The sequence below is a fragment of the Tenrec ecaudatus genome, chromosome 12 (assembly GCF_050624435.1).
Source record: "Tenrec ecaudatus isolate mTenEca1 chromosome 12, mTenEca1.hap1, whole genome shotgun sequence".
Taxonomy (NCBI): Eukaryota; Metazoa; Chordata; class Mammalia; order Afrosoricida; family Tenrecidae; genus Tenrec; species Tenrec ecaudatus.
The window spans coordinates 28,217,515-28,236,689 of NC_134541.1; the positions used below are offsets into that span (position 1 = coordinate 28,217,515).

The 19,175-nt window shown below is 46.6% G+C and overlaps 1 pseudogene; it reads right to left on the reverse strand.

The window, feature by feature from the left end:
* Positions 1–2,111, reverse strand: part of LOC142422595 (cofilin-2 pseudogene) — a 34,546-nt pseudogene extending 32,435 nt beyond the window's left edge.
* Between the last annotated feature and the right edge of the window lie 17,064 nt (positions 2,112–19,175).

Consider the following 19,175-nt stretch of genomic DNA (forward strand, 5'->3'; position numbering starts at 1 on the left):
GGAATACGTTCTCCCAGGACAGATTTCAGTCTTCTGCCAAGATTCTTCACCAGCATCATCGTTCAAACGGTTTGCTTCTTCTTTGGTCTTCCTTGTCTGGAGTCAGGTGTTTTATCCTCCCCTCCCCCCCCACCAAAACCATTTTATTAGGAGTGAATACAAACATTACACCGTTCCGTAGTTCAATCACATCACAAGGAATTGTACAGTTGCTACCACCCTCAGTTTAAAAGACTTTTCTTCCTTCTTGAACTCCTTGATATCAGCTCCCCTGTCCTCACATGTTTTTGAGGCAATTAAAAAGGCCATGGCCGAGCCAGGGCCCATTAGTCTTCAAAGTGACATCCTTGCTCTGGTTTAATTAGGAGGCATTAAATGTGGACATTTCTGGCAAAGCAACCCCTCAGGTGATGCCAGCTTCCTTCCTTCCTTATTTTTTATTTCTGTAACATGCCACAATTTTTAATGCAATGTGGCCATTTTTGTCAGGTGGGGAGTCTGAACTCAAAACCAATATTCCATTGCAGGCTCTTTTATACAGAAATTGTCATCGCAACTGATCCTCGAAAGTCTCTCATGTTGCAACAGCACATGCTAAACATGGAACTTCTTCACTCACTCTGTAGTGTACACTCCATGGAAAACAAGACGACATCGACAGCTGTTCTTTTACAAAGCTATGCCGTGCAGGTCACAGGAATGAGCTCTGGGGTGGTAGGAGAAGTTGAGGATACAGATGCAACTTAACTGGGCTGGAGAGTTAAACGCATTACAAAAAAGAGCGTTCAATGCAGTGTTTTATCTCTGCTGCCATATCGCAAAAGTACGTTTTTCAAGGAGTAAGAATGCTGGAGCTTCGCAGAACTATACCAAGTGCACCTATAAAGAATACTGAGTAAACTTTACCCTCGGACCAGTGGATAACACTTTCAAGGGATTCAATTAGCTTTCGCTTTACAGCAGCGGTTCTCAACCTGTGGGTCATGACCCCTTTGGGGGGTCGAATGACCCTTTCATACGGGTTCCCCGATTCATAAGAGTAGCAAAATGACAGTGATGAAGTAGCAATGAAAATAATTTTATGGTTGGAGGGTCGCTACCACCTGAGGAACTGTATGAAAGGGTTTCGGCAAGAGGAAGGTGGAGAACCCCTGCTATTCACGCAGACAATCGAATTCATTGTGGTGCTTGCTGGAGGGGAGGCAGATAGCCGGTTGTTTGGGCTAAAGTATGATAGAGAGGCATTTCTTGGGTTCTACGTAAAAGTAACCGTATTACCAGTTTAATGGAGATCACTGATAGGATGCTCAAATCAATGATATCTCCTTCATTCATGTGTTGAAAGGACCCAGTGGGGCAGGGGAGATTTTAAAATAAATCCAAGAACCCTAATACTATTCCAGTGGCCTGGAGAAATGAAAGCCCCTTACGATCCAGCTGGCACGTGCCTGTCGTTGTAGAAGGGTTCCCTTCAAGTTAAACTACTACCTTGCCTCCAACCTCTCTCCAAGGGTCGAGTGACCCTTAATATCATCCAAGCCATTTGCTTGCCACTCATGTTTAATACCTGTACATTCCTCTTTCCAGGAGGCCAGAATATAAATATGTGGAGGTCTTCTCTCTTAGGTTCTTTTGTTTCGTTTGTCGCATCGTACAAAGCGGGTGAGCAGTCATCCAGAGGTTGCGACTTCCCAAAAGATGAGCCGGGGTCCTCCCCAGTATCACCAGTGTCACCCACCAAGATCTGCGTCGCTTCCTCTACAACGCTTTGTCCTTTGTTGGCGCTTCAACGGTAGAGGACTGCTTGCTTTCTTTCTTTCTTTCTTTCTTTCTTTCTTTTCTTGTCCTCCTGTGTAGAAGATTGTCTGATTCCATATCAATACAAACTGTGGTTTTTGTCCTTCTGCGGAGCTCCAGGGGCCATCCTGCCCGCAGCTGTGGGCGCGCTTGCCGCGCCTCAACTTCCTTTCTCACCCCCCTTTGACGATACCGAGCAGAAAGGGGGAGGAACGATGATAAGATTGCTACACTGAGGCCAATCGTCATCATAAATCCTTATCAAGAAACGAGTGGCCAGACTACACATACTCTAGAAAAGAGTCGACTACCATGTCCCAGGAGGCATTTCAAGGGGACAACCTGCCTGACTTGCCCACCCAGCCTGTTACCTGGGGATGTCTCTCCTCTCCCTAGAGAGTTGAATGCTCACCTACTTGGCGCAGAGAAAACCACAAGAGAAGGCTTCGTCTCTGCCAGGCAGGCCACTCTCATCTTTTTATTTTTCTTGATAGCACCACGTGACATTATATTTATCTCCCCACCTGGGACCTGAATTCCTCCAAGATACGGGCTTTGATCACTCCTACGATCCTAGCCTAGACCAAAGTAGCTCCTTCATAAATAGTTGAAATAAATGAACAAATGAACAAGTGTTAGGCAGATAGGCAGAGATGGGATGTCCACTGACGCATGCCCAAGAGAGCCAAGCACGAGAACAAAGGGCAGCGCACTGCACATGCTCAAAGGCCTAGGTTTTCCTGCGGTGGGCATGGGTGGGCGTTAAATCTGGATCGGCCCACCTGGGCCAGGTGAATTCAATCCAGCCAATGGGGTAGATCTGGGGTCGTCCACCACGCCTCCCCCTGGAATCCTTGAAAAGGCAGGAGCCAGGGGGAGAGAAGAGAAACTAGGGAAAGAACTTGAGAAAGAACTTGAGACAGGACTTGGGAGGAGAACTTGGGAGAGAGATCTTTGCATGACGCCGAGCAGTCTCTGCCAGGCTGCATGGACGGGAGGAATCCTACGGGTGCCGCATAAAACCTGAAACTTCTTTTAACTATCATTAAACTCACTTGGATCACGAGCCAGGCTTTGCCGTGAATTTTCTAGTGCTGAGCCAAGGACTGAGGTGCAACTCTAGCTTGGAGAGAGATCTTACACAAGTTGATTATGAATAGCCACATGGAGGAGGAGGAGGAGGAGGAGGAGGAAGGCCACGATGTGAAGCTACCATCCAAACTGAAGAAGCAACTGTGTGTGGAAAGCACTGTCCTCCCAAAGCCCTGAGCTCCTAGCCCATGCTTGATGACGACTCTCAGAAAAACCTTTCTCCAGCCCTTCTCTGGGCTTGTCTGTCTGTCCAGCTGGTCATACTTCCCAGAGGTTTTCTGATTTGAATCTCCTCGGAAAGGTCTGAAAGTTTTTGTGCTTTCTACTTCGTCAGTTCCTGTCTATGTGGCTCAATCTGCTGACCTCCCATTCTCATTGCACACACCCGTGGACACAATCTCATACCGGGTCTGAGACGCTCTCACTCGCCTGCTCCACACACACTCTTGCTCATCGCAGTCCTGAGGTTAGGTGCCTCATCTACACAGACTCATTCCCCTGTGTGCACAGCACCCCGGCCTGTGTTCCCACCTCAGCACCCATCCACTCAAATTCTGAGCTACAACTCTCCCCGTGACTCTTTCCCCCAAGACCTGGGAGGGGGTGGCCATGGGGGTGGCAGTTCCCCTAGCACTCCAGCCTTCTCTGTATTCTCTCTCTCTGAAGGAAAGCACAGGAAATTGAGTCAGCAGGGTCAGGCTTCCACCCTGCCTATTTCCTCCCTTTCTCTTCCCCTTCCTATTTTTGCCCTTCTTTCTAAAATAAAGTGTAGGAAGCCATTCATCAAGCAGGGCCTGAAGGGACCCCTCCCTGTCTGTCTCACTCTTGCAGGCTCAACCTCATTAGGGACAAATCAGGCAAAAGAGACGTGGCCTCATTGATAGTAGCAAGAGGTGACAGCTGACAAAAGAGGGAAAAATAAATGTACTGGATTCCGACTCTCAGCGATCCTATAGGAGAAGTTAAAACTGCCTCTGAGGGTTTCTAAAACTGGAACCCTTTATGGGAATAGAAAGCTTCATCTTTCTCCCATGCAGTGGCGGGTGGGTTCATACTGATGACCTTGTGGTTAACAGCCCAACGTGGAACCAACCCACTACCCCATCAGGACACCTCACAAAAGGGGGAAAACAGATAAATCAACCCAAAGTTTCAGGAAATCCTAGACTGTAGGAGCATCTAGCATAGGGGCAAGCATCTCCGCATGCTCTCGAAACAAGAATGACAACTGATGTTCCTAGGGGTGACCTAGAAAATACTTGAAGTCTAGGATCAGGCTGGCAGAGAGCTGAAATGCACCAGGGGCGGGGCTCTATGTTGGCCTGGAGTGATACACCCTCCACGGAGGGCAGCTAACATTCAGCTTCCCCACCAGAGCAACACAGCCATATGGATCTGGTTGCCCAACCGGGTTAGTTTCCAAAGAGATTTTGGGTGCACCCCCCAATTTGAAAAAAGTTAGCAACTAGTTGAAAACACCAGCTATGGAGCAAACAGCCTGAGGATTGCCATGCTATGGCCTCAGCCCAAGCCCAGGCTTCATCAGTCTATTCCCCAAGCCTTGACCAGGTGTGTGCTCTGGCCAAGTCCAGAGCAGGACACTGGGATGCGGTGATGCCCAAGGTCTGGTCTCTGCTCCAGGGGAGTTCACAGCGCCCGGGCTTCCAGAACTCTGTAAGGAATTTACGGGCACAGGTAATAGGCTTTGAAGAGTCCTGGGGGCACAGTGGTTTCAGGGTGGGGCCGCTGGGCACGAAGTTGGCCGTTTGAAGCCAGCAGCAGCTGTGCAGTTGAAAGACAAAGCAGTTGCTTCCTAAAGCTTTCCAGTCTTGGAAACCCAACGAAGCAGTTCCACGTGGTCTCAGAACACAGCCCACTGCCAGTGAGTCCACTCTGACTCATAGTAACCTACGGGACAGAGCAGAACTTCCTTATACAGTGTCTGAAACTGTAAATCTTTACAGAACTAACTACCGCATCTTTCTCTCAAGGAGTGGCTGCTGGGTTTGAAGTAGCAGCTTTGAGGTTAACCACTCAGTACTTAACCCACCAAAATTCCTATCTGTTCCGTAGGGCCAGTATGAGTCAGAACTAATTCTACAGCAGTGGGTTTGGCATATGTATATATATATATATATATATATATATATATATATATATAGATAGATAGATAGATAGATAGATATATAGATATATAGATATATATATAGAGAGAGAGAATTGAGAGAGACTGTGGTCTCCAAGGGACCTACAGGCTTCTCTTTGCTAGAATAGTGGGGCCTGGGTAAAGGAGGTACTTGAATATTTAGATGAACTTTGGAGAGTCTAGAGAGGATGACACTAGATTGTGTCACTTTTCAGGGTCAGAGGGAAAGAAAGGGAAGCCGTAAATGCGTGATAAGCAGAAATGGCAACAGCTAAGGTGGTGTAGCACTGGGCCCTCAAATTAAGTTTCCTTCATTTGTAAACAATAATGAAGTTTATCCCATGGGGTGGTGGAGGTGACTAAGCAAGGTCATCTACTCAGAGCTGTTAAAGTGTCCAGCTGGTCTTGTTATGGTCACTGCTGCCGTGACTCTCATTGTTTGGTGCCTTGGAGTCAGTTCTGACTCAGCAGTCCTGTGTTGAACAGAACAAACCACTGCACTCTCCAGTGTCACCTCACAACTGTTGTTAGGTTTGCAGCCACGCTGTCACTCCACCTGGTTGAGGGTCTCCCTCTTTTTGGCCGACCTTGTGCTTAACCGTGTATTATGTTCTTTTCAGGGACCGGACTCTCCTGATAACACGTCCAAAACACACGAGACAAAATCTTGCCTCACTTCTAAGGAGCATTCTGGTTGTACTTCCTCCAGGAGGGGTCTGTCTGTCCTTCTGGTTGCATAACACTTTCATGAATCTCAAGGACACCAGTCCCGTCCTTCAAATGCACCCGTTCTTCTCCGGGCTTCCTCCTTCATTGTCCAACTTTCAAAGAGTGTGAGGTGACTGACGATACTTTAAAGCGCTCTCGTGCAGCAGATCTCATTAATGCAAGAATATGCCATGTGATTTCCTGAGTGCTGCTCCCGCGATGCTTACATTGCTCATGAATCCAAGGAACGTGAAATCCTCAGCGGCCTCCATCTGTTCTCCACTCACCACCATGCGCTCTCTGGGTCCCCTTGTGAGGGGTCTGGTTTTCTTTACATTGAACTGCAACCACTACTGAAGGCTACAGACCTTGATCTTCACCAGCAAGTACTTCAAGTCTTCCTTGACTTCAGGAAGCAAGGTTGTGTCATCTGCATATAAAACCAAAAATCCAACTCATGGCCACTGAGCTGACTGCAGTTCATAGGCCAGCGTGTCACGCTAAGTGGGAATAGCAAGCCGGGTCTCTCTGCTACAGAGAGCGAGGTGCCCCGTTCCTCTTCTTTCCGTCCAGCTTTCTCGGGTTATTTGTTCAGCCCACAGATTGAGTGAGTATAGTGGAAGGCTACAAGCCTGAAGCACACGTCTCCTGACTTCAAACCACACAGTATTTCCTGACTGTTTGAAGGACTGCCTCTTGGTCCTTGTATAGGTTCCGCACGAACACACAGAAGAACTCTGGAATTGCCATTCTTCTAAATTTTATCCACAGTTGGTTATGATCCACACAATCTAATGCTTTTTCATAATTAATAAAACTCAGAATATTAGCTGGTATCCTTTCCTTTCATCCTCCCCCTCCCCCAGTTTTTACACTGGAATGACTTTGAAACTACAGTCCTTGCATCTGGGCAGCTTGCCCTCTGCTTCTCTGCCAGGCTTGTTCTGAAGGTGGGCACCTCATCTTCTGAGAAGCCTTCCCAGAAGCCCCTACAGCCTTCTTGCAAAGAGCATTCCTCCAGGCACGCTAGGCATCCCGGGCGCACCTTTCCTGCCCTTGACTGTTCTCCACAGTGCTAATTGGTGAGTATGGGGAGTGCCCTGAGGGACAGGACTGAATCATCTGCATTCCCCAGCTGCCTGTGCTGGAGGGGGCAGAGGATCCTATTTGGGAAGTCAATGGAAAGGGAGGGGAAGGGAGGGGTGTCACAACTCAGTGGTTAAATCTCAGCTTCCAAATCCATGGCACTTCATGCACAGGCCAATGGTCAATCCTTGTCTGACAGCTTGAGTGCTTATGAGCAGGTGTGTTGTCCAGGAGCAAACTGGAGTCTCTTAAAACGAAAGCATTTGTGGGAAAAAATGATCACCAAAGGACAAAAGACACTTTTACAGAACTTTACTTCAGAGGATTCAGGAACCTACAATGAAGACAATTCTGATTGGTTGACATTTACAAAACCATGCTTTAATAAACACAAGACATTAAAGAGACGCCCATCAGCATGATTTTGCTGATTGTAAAGTTCTGAGCCCTGGGCCTTTGGGGTAGAGTGGATTTGAGTTACGTGTTGGGCTGCTAACTGCAAGGTCAGCAGTTTGAGCCCACTAGGAACTCTCTGAGAGACAGATGAGACTTCTGCTCCCATACAAATTTATAGCCTTGGAAACCCACAGGGACAGTTCTACTGAGTCGGAATCAACTCAATGGCAGTGAGTTTGGTTTTGGAAAGTTCTGATTGTCCATTAACAGCTTCATCTGTAGATGTTTCAATGGCCAGCCAGAGTGATGTCTCCTCCTTGGGTGTTAGAGGGGTGAGAGAGAGGGGGAATGGCAGGCTTCCTGGGGTATTCTGGCTACAGGACTTTGTTGTTGTTGTTGTTGTTGTTTTCTACAGGACTTTTAAAAGTCAACTCAGAATAAGCAGTAAAGAGGAAAAAATATTTTAAAAAAGAGCCCGCCTGAATAGTTGGCAGAAGCCCCTCCGAGTTCTTCGGAACTGCTTCACAGGGTGTGAGTATAGATGTGTGAATGAGTGTGTGAGAGTGTATGTGCATGAATGTGGTAGATGTGTGAATGTTTTTGTATGAGAAGTTATTAAAGCTTAAAATTTGGGCACTAGGTTTGCAGAAAGCTATCATTTACAGTAGGAGCCATGAATAGGTTTTGAGTCTCCATTTATATTCAGCCTCCATTGAGTTCTTTGTGGTTACTGATCTACATTGTGAAAAGCTTTGACCTCCAACAGAGTGTGATTGAAAGTAGATTACTACCACTCCCTTAGCTAATCTAGACAGGACAGCCAGACTCTCAGGGACTTACCTGGGTGTGCCCTTAATGGAAATTGGGGTACTGGGCTCACAGAGTCATGAGCCATGACCTGACTGCCTTGGTGAGTAGGTCCTGAACCAATCTTGTAAACTGTTGGTGTTAGTCTGGGTACTTTAGAGAAACAAATCCACAGAAACTTATGTATGAGAGAATTTTATATAAAGGTTAACTGTGCATCAAGAAAACATCCCAACCCAGTGCTGCCCAAGCCCACAAGTCCAACCCATATGTCCAACACCAATCTACAAAGTCTTCCTCCATCTCACAAAACAGATGCAATGATGCCAACTGCAGGAGGAAAGCCAAACAGGGAACGTGTAAACATCTCAGTACTGGCAGGGGTCTCCACACGGATGCTCCAGCACCCAGGGCTGCATCAAGTAGATCCATGGGGCTCCTCCTCAGGGATGTCTAGCAGTAAGTGAGCCTTGCAAGCTGAAGCAGGGAATTGGCTAAGGCAGCTGCACCCTGGTCTGACTATCAGAAAGCAAAAGACCAGAGAACTAGAAAGGCGAGGCTTACCGAGCCATTTATCCCTCTGCCCTTCAATTAACCCCACATGTTTTTATCTGTCAGGTTGGCACAATAAACTAACTACCTTCACTGTTGAATCTGCAGTAGGGTACGTTTCCCAATCATGGTCGCTTTCCCATCTCTGAGATCCCACCTGCAACTGTGATACACTGATGAGCCACCAATCATGATTTGGTGACTGCTTCCTTTATTCTCCTATTTAAATGTCCTATTTAAGTGACCATGTCTCTGAATCCTTGGACACCATTATGACCTCATGCTAATGGATAATTTGTCTTTGGTCTGTTAAGGAGTTAATAAATGTGTCTCTATAAATTATATTTGAACTTGGGGTCTCCTTTCTCTCCGAGAACAGAATATATATATGTAAGTGTGAAGTTGTACTTGGGTGTGAATATGTATGCACAAGTGTCAGAGTGTGTGAGAATCTGGATGGGTGTACTTGTATGGGCGGGAGCTCTGGTGGCATGGTGATTATGCACTGGGCTGCTAACTTCAAGGTCAGCAGTTGGAGACCACCAGCAGCTCCACAGGAGAAAGAAGAGGCTTTCTACTCCTAAAGAGATACAGACTTGGAAACCCATTGGGGCAGTTCTAACCTGTCCTAAAGGGTTGCTAGAGTCAGAATTGACTCAATGGTAGTGAGCTTGGAATTTGGTACCTGTGTGGGCAAACACATTCATTAAAATAAAAATCTAGGGGAGTGGGGTCTTTGCTTATCTTATTTCTCCTTCAAAAATATTAGCTAATGGAAAACACAATATACTTCTGTTCCCTGGAGGCCTCCTCACCTCCCACTATCACGACCTCAGTGCTGCCTCCCAATTTAGACTAGACGGGAGCATGTACATAGGTATAGGCAAGAGATAAAACTCACAACACATGGAACCCAGGAAGAGGAATGGTAATAGAGATGCCAAAAGGGTAGGGAGAAGGGGGGGAAAGTGGGGAGTGAGGGGGGCACCGATTGCAATGAATGGCATATAACCACACACTCCCAGCCAGAGGGGAAGGGAGACAGTGGTTGGTGTGAAATTTGAAAATAATTAACAATCTACAATCTATCAAGGGGTCACATGGGTTGGGGGTGGCAGGGAGAGGGAAGTAAAATGGAGCTGATCCCAAAGACTCAAAGGAAAGTAGATGTCTAGAAAAGAACTATGGAATATATGTACAAATATGTCAGATACAATTGATGTATGGATTGTAATGAGAGTTGTAAGAGCCCCCAATAAAATGATTTGAAAAAAAAAAAAAGAAAAAGGAAGATGGCCACGGAGTGACACATACCAGAGGGACTCCGCAGAATCCAGCCCAGGAGAGTTGCTTAGAGGGAAATTCAACACAGCTGGAAGGCAGGAGGAGCATCATAAAGATAAGTAGGCACAAACCCATGGGGTTTTGAGGGGCTGGGGGCTTTTGCCTTACCTCAGTGGAGGCGGCTGGGGCTTGACTTTGGCCGCGCCATTGTCTCTGAAGAGCCAAGACTATTTGGAGCCCGTAGGGGCCTTGGTCTCACTTTGGTCTCAACACAGCCACAGTTTGCCCCCCACCCCCCTGCCTAGGGGCAGGGATCCGGGTTCAGCTACATTGTTACTTTTATTTCCATCTCTTCTATCAGTCTTGCAGGGCTGCTCAGGGGCTTTTTCTCAACACAGCCACAGCTTACTGCCATAGCCTCCTCCTCTGGGGGGGGGGGGGGACTAAATCCTTGCAGCTCCATGGGCAGGGATGGGGGTTCAGCTACATTGTTGCTTTTGTTTCCATCTCTTCTCTCTGTCCCCCCACAGTCTTGGAGGGCTGCAGCAGGGGCTTTTTCTCAACGCAGCACAGCTTGCCGCTGCTGCCTCTGGACAGGGACTAAACCCTTGCAGCTCCAAGTGTGGGGATCAGGACTCAGCTACATTGTTGTCTTGGTTTCCATTTCTTCACTATGTTCCCTCCCCCCCCCCAAACACACACACACGCTCAGTGGGCTTACTTTTTAATTTTTTTTCCCTCCTCTTTGTCTCTTTTCTGTTCTCTCACACTTCATTGCTGACCTCCAGACGACTCCCCTTAGCCTAGGGCATTTATGCCTGTGCCACACCCAGCTAGGTGATCTCCACCCTGTGTAGCTGGGGAAAACCCTGCTGACCTCCATCAAGGATACTCTGCCCAACTTCTTACCTGGGAATTCCTGTCTGTGGGCCTGGGGTCCTAAGGTCAACACTCGGCAAAGTTCCAAGCTGCTGCAGGAACCTCTGCCCAACCTCCGCAACACCAAAGCAGGCAACCCACCTGCCTTCTGGGCCACTCCTCTGAGAGGGAAGCCACCGAAGGATAAAGTGGTAGGTTAATTCCATAGTGAAATTAGCTGTAGGCAGTTTGAAGAAGCATTCCTACAAATCTCCCAGAGAGAGCTAGTGCCCTTCGATGCCTTGGAAAATAGCACCTGGCTCCTCTAAAACAACACAATGCAAGCAGCCATCAGCTGCGACCTCAAGGGAAAAAAATGTAGACACAAAAGGCAATGGCAGAAGATGTCCTGAACATAATGACATGCATAGAAGAAGCAGACATTGTGCTGCCACAGAAAGAAATGTTCAGAATGCTACTTGGAGTCATACAGGATATGAGGGAAACAATACAGAAAAAAAGATGAAATGATAGAGGAGATAAAGGCCACACACCAAAGGAAAATACAAGAGTTTAGGGAGGAGATAACAAAAACCAGTAGCATAAAAACGGACCTCAAGAATCGACTGGAGGAAGCAGAGAACTGTATCAGTGATTTGGAGGACAGCCAAGCTGACTTTAACAAATGCAAACAAAAGTCTAATAAGATCATCAGAGAAGCTGAAGAAAACTTAAGAGCTGTGTCTGATGTTATGAAGCAGAACAACATTAGAATTATTGGCTTACTGGAGGAAGACACAACAAAGAAGTCATCTGCAACAATAGTGAGAGAATTCTTGAAGGAAAACTTCCCCAGCTTAATGAATGAAAACCAGGCAACCATTCAGGAGGATGAAAGAGCACCAGCTAGACTAAATCCCAAGAAGAAGTCACAAGGGCACATAATAGTTAAACTATCCAACTTTGAGAAAAATGAGAAAATCATGAGAACAGCTAGGGAAAAACAAGCAATCACATATAAAGGTTCCCAAATAAGAATATGCTCAGACCTATCAGGAGAAACTATGAAGAAGAGGAGAGATTGGAATAACATTCCAAAAATAGAAGGAAAACAATGCAAACCCAAGAATACTCTACTCAGCCAAATTATCGATCAAAATAGATGGAGAAGTAAGAGTCTTCCCAGACAAGGAAAAACTCAAAGAATACATTAGAAGAAACCCAGCCCTACGAAAGATTCTTGCTGACCCAGCATGGGCAGAAGAACAACATTCATAAATAAGAGACCGCCACATAGAACAACCACACCCAGAGAGCAACAAAGAGAAAACAAACCCCAAGATAGCATTGGCTTAAGGATGGGAAGAAGTTAAGGTCCACTGAGGTAAGCTTTTAAAAAAATGCAAAAGGAGCATAGGGAAAAAGCTACTGTATACAAACATTCCTGGTGTGAGGACCAGGTAATATGGCAGGCACCAGATCAAATACAGGGATACACATGGTAGACAACTAAAAAGGAGGTGGGAAAAGGAACAAAAATTAAAAAGAAATGGGTAGCAGGGGCACAGGACACTAACCCACCCAAGGGGAGGGTATTGTTTATATCTCCAGAGGGAAAGAGGGGCCAGACTTCAACCCAGTACTCCAAAATGTGAAGCAACAAAGCCCACATGGAAGAAACACACCAGCCTGTGCGATCACAAGGTGTTGAAGGGATCAGGTATCAGGCATCATCAGAACAAAAAATCTTACCATAGTGAATAAGGGGGGGAGTGCAGAGTGGAGACTCAAGGCCCATTTATAGACCACTGGACATCCCCTTACAGAAGGGTCTCAGGGAGGAGAAGAGACAGTCAGGGTGTGATGTAGCAGCAATGAAACATACAACTTTCCTCTAGTTCCTAAATGCTTGCCCCCCCCCCCACTATCATGATCCCAATCCTACCTTGCAAGTCTGGCCAGACCAGAGGATGTACACTGGATAAGAACTGGAAACACAGGGAATCCAGGGTGGATGATCCATTTGGGACCAGTGGTATGAGTGGTGATACTGGGAGGGTAGAGGGTGAGTGGGTTGGAAGGGGGGAACCAATTTCAAGGATCTACATGTGACCTTCTCCCTGGGGGACGGACAACAGAAAAGTAGGTGAGGGGAGATGCCGGACAGGGTGAGATATGACAAAATAATAACATAAATTATCAAATGTTCATGAGGGAGGGGGAAGTAGGGAGGGAGGGGAGAAAATGAGGACCTCATGCCGGGGGCTTAAGTGGAGAGCAAATGTTTTGAGAATGAAGGCAATAAATGTACAAATGTGCTTTACACAATTGATGTATGTATGGATTATGATAAGAGTTGTATGAGCCCCTAATAAAACGATTAAAGAAAAAAAGGAAAATCCCCCAACGGGACCAGTAGACAACATCATCATAAAAGGAGGGGGGGGATTAAAAAAAAAAAAGAAGACAGTAAACTGCATTTTGCCTTTCCTGGAGAGCATCTTGGAGATTTACATGAGATTACACACCTGAGGGTAAGGGTTTCCAAGAAAACCCAAACAATGTCATTGAAACAATTCCGACTCACAGCTAACCCTATAGGACAGGGTAGAACTGCCCCTGTGGATTTCCAAGACTTGAATTCTGTACAGGAGTAGAAAGCCACTCTCCCCAGATCAGCTGGGTGGTTCAAAGGTCAACCCACTACATCACCAGGACTCCTTCCAAGGGAAGGGTTGGAATTTGGCAAATTGAAGTCAAAACTGGGAGTAGGTTGCCCTCTCCTGGCAGATCGAAGGAAAGGACAGCTCCGGCTGATGACTGATCTGTAGCAAAGGAGTGAGGCAGTGAGCAGTAGGCTGGGGAGCAGTCGCCTCCCTCTTAGAGGGCTGAATTCTTGTTTCAGCTCTCACTCTGGGGAAGGGAATGTCTCCCTGGCCTCTTGTCCACCCTGGACCAGCCTTCTGTCCCTGGTTCTTTCCCCATCCTTTGAGTGATTAATTAGGAGCCCTGGTAGCATAGTGGTTTCGTGTTAGGCTGTGATCCTCAAAGTCAGCAGTTCAAAACCACCACGGGCTCTAAAGTGTTCCAATCTCGGAAATTCACAGGGGTAATTCTATCCTGTCCTATAGGGTCACTCTGAGTCAGCACCTGCTCAATGGCAGTGGGTTCATTTTTCGGTTTGGTGGGAGCCCTGGTGGTGTAGTGGGTAAATAATGAAACCACTAGCCACTCCAAGAGAGAAAGATGAGGCCTTCTACTGTCATAAAGAGTTTTCATCTCGGGAACCCATAGGGGCAGTTCCACACTGCCCCGTAGGGTCACTGTGAGGCAGAATTCACTTGATGGCAGTGGTTTGGGTTGGTGGGATTCCTTCTGTCTCTCCCATCAGGTTGTAGGCTCCAGCAGGGAAGGACTCAGCTTAGGGATGAAGGGGAGGGGCAGCACACACCCTTTGACTCATAAGACCCCTGGACTCGAGGAGGAAGTGACCCCGTTTGAGAAAGCGTCAGCCTCAGCTGGGGATTGTATAGACTAGATCTGAGAACCTTCTATTCTTTTCTTTTTTTTTTTTTTACCCTCTATTCTTACCTAAGGTGACCAGATTTTAACATTGGTAAAGTGGGACACCAGCGGGACACCATTGATAAAACTCATATCCTGGCAAAATAGCCACATGGCAGCCGAAACCGTATACCCTAGCTTGTCGTGCATTCTTTCCAAAAATCAGGACTTTTAAAAAATGTCATGGGATGCGGGAAAAATTGTTAAAAATCGGGACTGTCCCAAATTCAGCAAGGACTGTGGGATGAAGCCAAGAGGCTACCCCATGTGGCTCTAGGGCAGATATCCAAGAACATGAATTCCTTGCTGTTAGGGATGACAGCAGGCAAAATAAGCTATGAGCCCGAACTTCCCGCAAAGAGTGGGGTAGGCAGACATAAACTCACTGCCATCGAGTCAATGCGACTCATAGCGACCCTAAAGAACAGGGTGAAACTGCCCCCATGACTTCCTGAGACTGTAACTCTTTACAGGAGTAGAAAGCACTGTCTTTCTCCCATGGAGTGGCTGGTGGTTTCAAACTGCTGACCTTGGAGATCTCAGCCCAACATGTATCCACTATGCTATCAGGGCTCCTTATAAACAAACACAGAATCAGACAATTTTAATATAATGAGATATAACTACATACATCCCATTTTATAGGTGGGATAATTGATTCTCAGAAGGGCATGGCACTCATTTTGGGGTATGTCCCTCAGTTTTGTATTCTATGAATCTGTAGTGCTTCTCCCAAGGGGAGAAACTTGTCAGTGGGTAGGCAGCGTGGGTGGGGCCCCTCTTCACCTACAGTGGTGCAGTAATGAGGGACTAAAAGGAATGTGCTGGGGGAAATACCCAGATAAGGGGCAGAGTAGTAGGGGTGTGTGCGGCATTACATAATACGGCCCTATCGATCAGGTATCAGGTATCATCAGGACAAACAAAATCTTACCATAGTGAATGAGGGGGGGAGTTTGGAGTAGAGACCCAACCAAAGCCAATGTGTAGGCCACTGGACATCTTCTTGCAGAGGGGTCTCAGGGAGGAGAGGAGCCAGACAGGGTGCGATGTAGCAACGATGAAATATACAATTTTCCTCTAATTCCTGAATGCTTTCTTTCGCTCCTCCCCACCCCACTATCATGATCCCAATTCTACCCTGCAAGTCTGGCTAGACCAGAGGGTGGACATTGGTACAGATAGGAGCCAGAAACACAGGGAATCCAGGGCGGATGATCCCTTCAGGACCAGTGGTGAGAGTGGCAATACTGGGAGGGTAGAGGGAGGGTGGGTTGGAAAGGGGGACCCAATTACAAGGATCTACATGTGACCTCCTCCCTGGGGGATGGACAACAGAAAAGTGGGTGAAGGGAGACATTGGACAGGGTAAGATATGACAAAATAATAATTTATAAATTATCAAGTGTTCATAAGGGAGGGGGAGGTAGGGAGGGAGGGGAAAAATAAGGACCTGATGCCAGGGCCTTAAGTGGGGAGCAAATGTTTTGAGAATGACGAGGGCAATGAATGTACAAATGTGCTTTACACAATTGATGTATGTATGGATTGTGATAAGAGTTGTATGAGCTCCTAATAAAACGATTAAAAAAATACAGCCCTATCTGCATGAGCCGGATGGTCAGCACTGGCACTGGGACCCTACTTCCCCATCTCACAGCCTCCCAATTAATTCTGTCCTAGAAGCCAAGATGATGGGACAAGGTCAGTCTACAGGACACTGAGCAGGAAGCTTCCAGATTGGCTGCAGCTGAAGGCGGGACCTGGACTGGCAGCTAATGGACAGACAGACTCCTTCCCTTTCCACCCCTGTCCACAGAGTGAGTTGGACAAAAACAAACAGGGAGGGCAGGTTCAAAGGGTGGGAGGTGAGGCCCCAGGGTTAAGCCAGGGCAAAGATAGATCTCTGCTAGACCTCCCCCCGGGCTTGTGATGGGACCTGGACTTGGAAATGCCCAGATGTCTGATCATTATTTGTCCTCTGTGGGTGGTGGAAACCCCAGAGGAAGGGCTGTTAGCAGTTTCTTGTGACATTTCCTGAGATTTTTTGTTTGTTTTTTCTCCTAAATTGGCACATACCTGTTTATGTGTTTGCTCCCCTTAAAACACGTTTTTTCCTTTTTATTTACAAAAGTAAGAGCATACTAGGCACACTATTCTGCATGTTGCTTTTCCCCACTAATCTTCATCCTGAAGAATATTTCATAGCACCACATACACATCTCTGTTATTCTTAAAATGCTCTCTCCCTATTCCACTGTGTGGATGTACACTTATTTATTGAACACATTTCCTACCGAGGGACATCTGGACTGGTCCCAATCTTTTGTGCTCAAGATCAGTTCATTCATGCATGTTCATCTTTGGGATAAATTCCTAGAATTGAAACTGCTTGGTCAAAGGGCATGTGCATTTGTAATTTTGAGAGCCACTGCTAGATTGTTACCCACGAAGGCTGTGCACATTTACAACCCCACAGAATTAGGTGAAGGGTATGATGACGCCATGTGTTATCACACTTAAAAAAAATCAGTATGGTAATAAACTTAAAATAAAATTGATCACCCTCATTATGGGCTGAGTTGTCCCCTTAAAACAACCAAAACCAAAGCCATTGCTGTTGAGTCCATTTCTACCCATACCACCCCAGTGAGACAGAGTGGAACTGCCCCAGAGGGTTTCTGAGGCGATTAAAAAAAAAAAAATCAACACTGACATTTTATTTTCTGAAATTTATCAATTTCACAAATATAAAAAAACCCAAAGTGGTATCAAAACCAGCAGAGTTTACAGGACTCTCGTGACAGTTTTATATAAGTCAGGGATTATGAACCTGGCGGCCATGTAAATAGTTAAGGCACAGGAAGAGTTCTCCCCTGGTCCTGCGCGGTCAGTGGATCTCTTTTGGAGCTGCCCAAGACTAGTGTGGATGAGCACCAGTCTTTTATTTTAAGAACCAGTTTGGTTTGTCAACAATGTAAGCACTTTTTGTTCTGTGGCCTTTTCTCTTTAAAAACAAAAAACAGGGGGGAGCAGGGAGGGAGGGGGAAAAAAAAAGAGGACCTGATGCAGAGGAGAGCAAATGCTTTGAGAGTGATTAGGGAAAAGGATGTACGGATGTGCTTTATACAATTGATGTATGTATATGTGTAGATTGGCTAGCCATGAGTTAGAACACACACACATACATATTTGTGTAGACATATATTTTTATATAAAAACCACTACCTGGTTAGGCATGAGTTAGAACATATATACATACATATATTTATGTAGACATATATTTTTATTTAAAAACAACTGCCTGGCTAGCCATGAGTTAGAACATTGCCCTCAAATTCAGATCAAATCTCTCAATATTAGATTCAAAACAAAACCCAGCCACTAGGGGTTACAAATTGCCCAATTGGAACTGAATGTAAGTGATAGTACAAACAGACTGGTGTGTCCGTCACTGAAATGGCTTTGAGAGCATGAGCCACTGAGGAAATGTCCTCTGTATCGTCTCCATGTTCATGTCGAGAAAACTGGCAGATGTCATTTTCATCCTTAGAGAGCCCGAAAAGGAAGAAGCAAGACAGCAAAGGTGAGAGAACCAGAGTCTACCCAGCGGGCAGCGGGGGCATTGGTGCCAGCAGCCAGCAGCCCCCCCATTCCCACCGAAACCCAGGGTCTGCTGGGCTGCTCCGTTTTCTTTGCAGTCACAAATGGAGCCGACCCTCCAGCAGCCAGTGCAAGAACACTGAGCTGCACCTGCCGGAGGGACTCGGAAAGCCTTTATAAATATACTGCATTGGGAGAGCCACACCGTTCTCGTCCAGAGACTGAAGTGCCTTTTCAATATCAGTAGCCTTAAAAGGGATGAGCAGACCACCCTGCCCTCTCTGTCCTTGACCGCCTGGCTCTTCGTATTGATGGGGTGGTTTTCAGAGCAGCCTGCACCTGGCCTGGCTGTTGCCTGTCCTCCTGGTACATGAGCACAAACTTGCTCTGTCTTTACTCATCCATGTCCACCATCTGGAACCGTGTTCTTCCACATCCGGGATCCTGAGAGGTGGCAAAGGCCTCCCCTCGTGCTACCTGGACTCCAACAGCTTCAGCCCAGGTCCTCCCGCAGGCAGGCGCCGCCACGTCCCTGCTAAGACTGCGCATCTCCGGGGAGCAGACTGCCGCATTTTTCTCCTGGAGAGTGGCTGAACCGCTGACCTTTCAGTTTGCAGTCGAGGGCTATAACCACTGGTGATACTACTCTGCAGGGACAGGACCCAGTGAAACCTCCTTGGAGAATAAAAGAGAAATTCTTGGAGGAAGGAAAATCAAAAGCCATTGTGCCGCATACTTATCCTAAAGGAATGGCTCGAGAGAATTCTCTAAGGACATACAGTCCACGACAGAATTTTAGATATTAGGGAGGAAGAACCAGGCCACCAAACGCACAAGTACACAGAGCAGAGGTTCCTTCTCTTTTTGAGCTTTTAACATATTGTTTGACAATGGAAACAACCATTAGAACATTATCTTGATGTGGTTCTCAAAATAGGAGAGGGAATATTTAACAAAATTACATTATAAACAAGGGTGTGTTGACTGACATACAGGGAGGTAAGGTGTCTATAAACTGTAGGGGAAAAAAACCCAAACCCAAACTGAGCCTATTGCCATTGAGTCCTTTCCAATTCACAGCAACCCGATATACGGTTTCCAAGGCTATAAACCTTTCCTGGAGCAGGCAGCCTCTTCTTTCCCCCCTGGACCAGCTGGTGGGTTTGAACCACTGACTTGGTGATTAGTAGTCCAACGCTTACTCAATAGCACCGTCAGGGCTTTTATGTATATAAAACAACCACTAAAATAGCTATACTAAGGGAAACTAAAAAATATTACT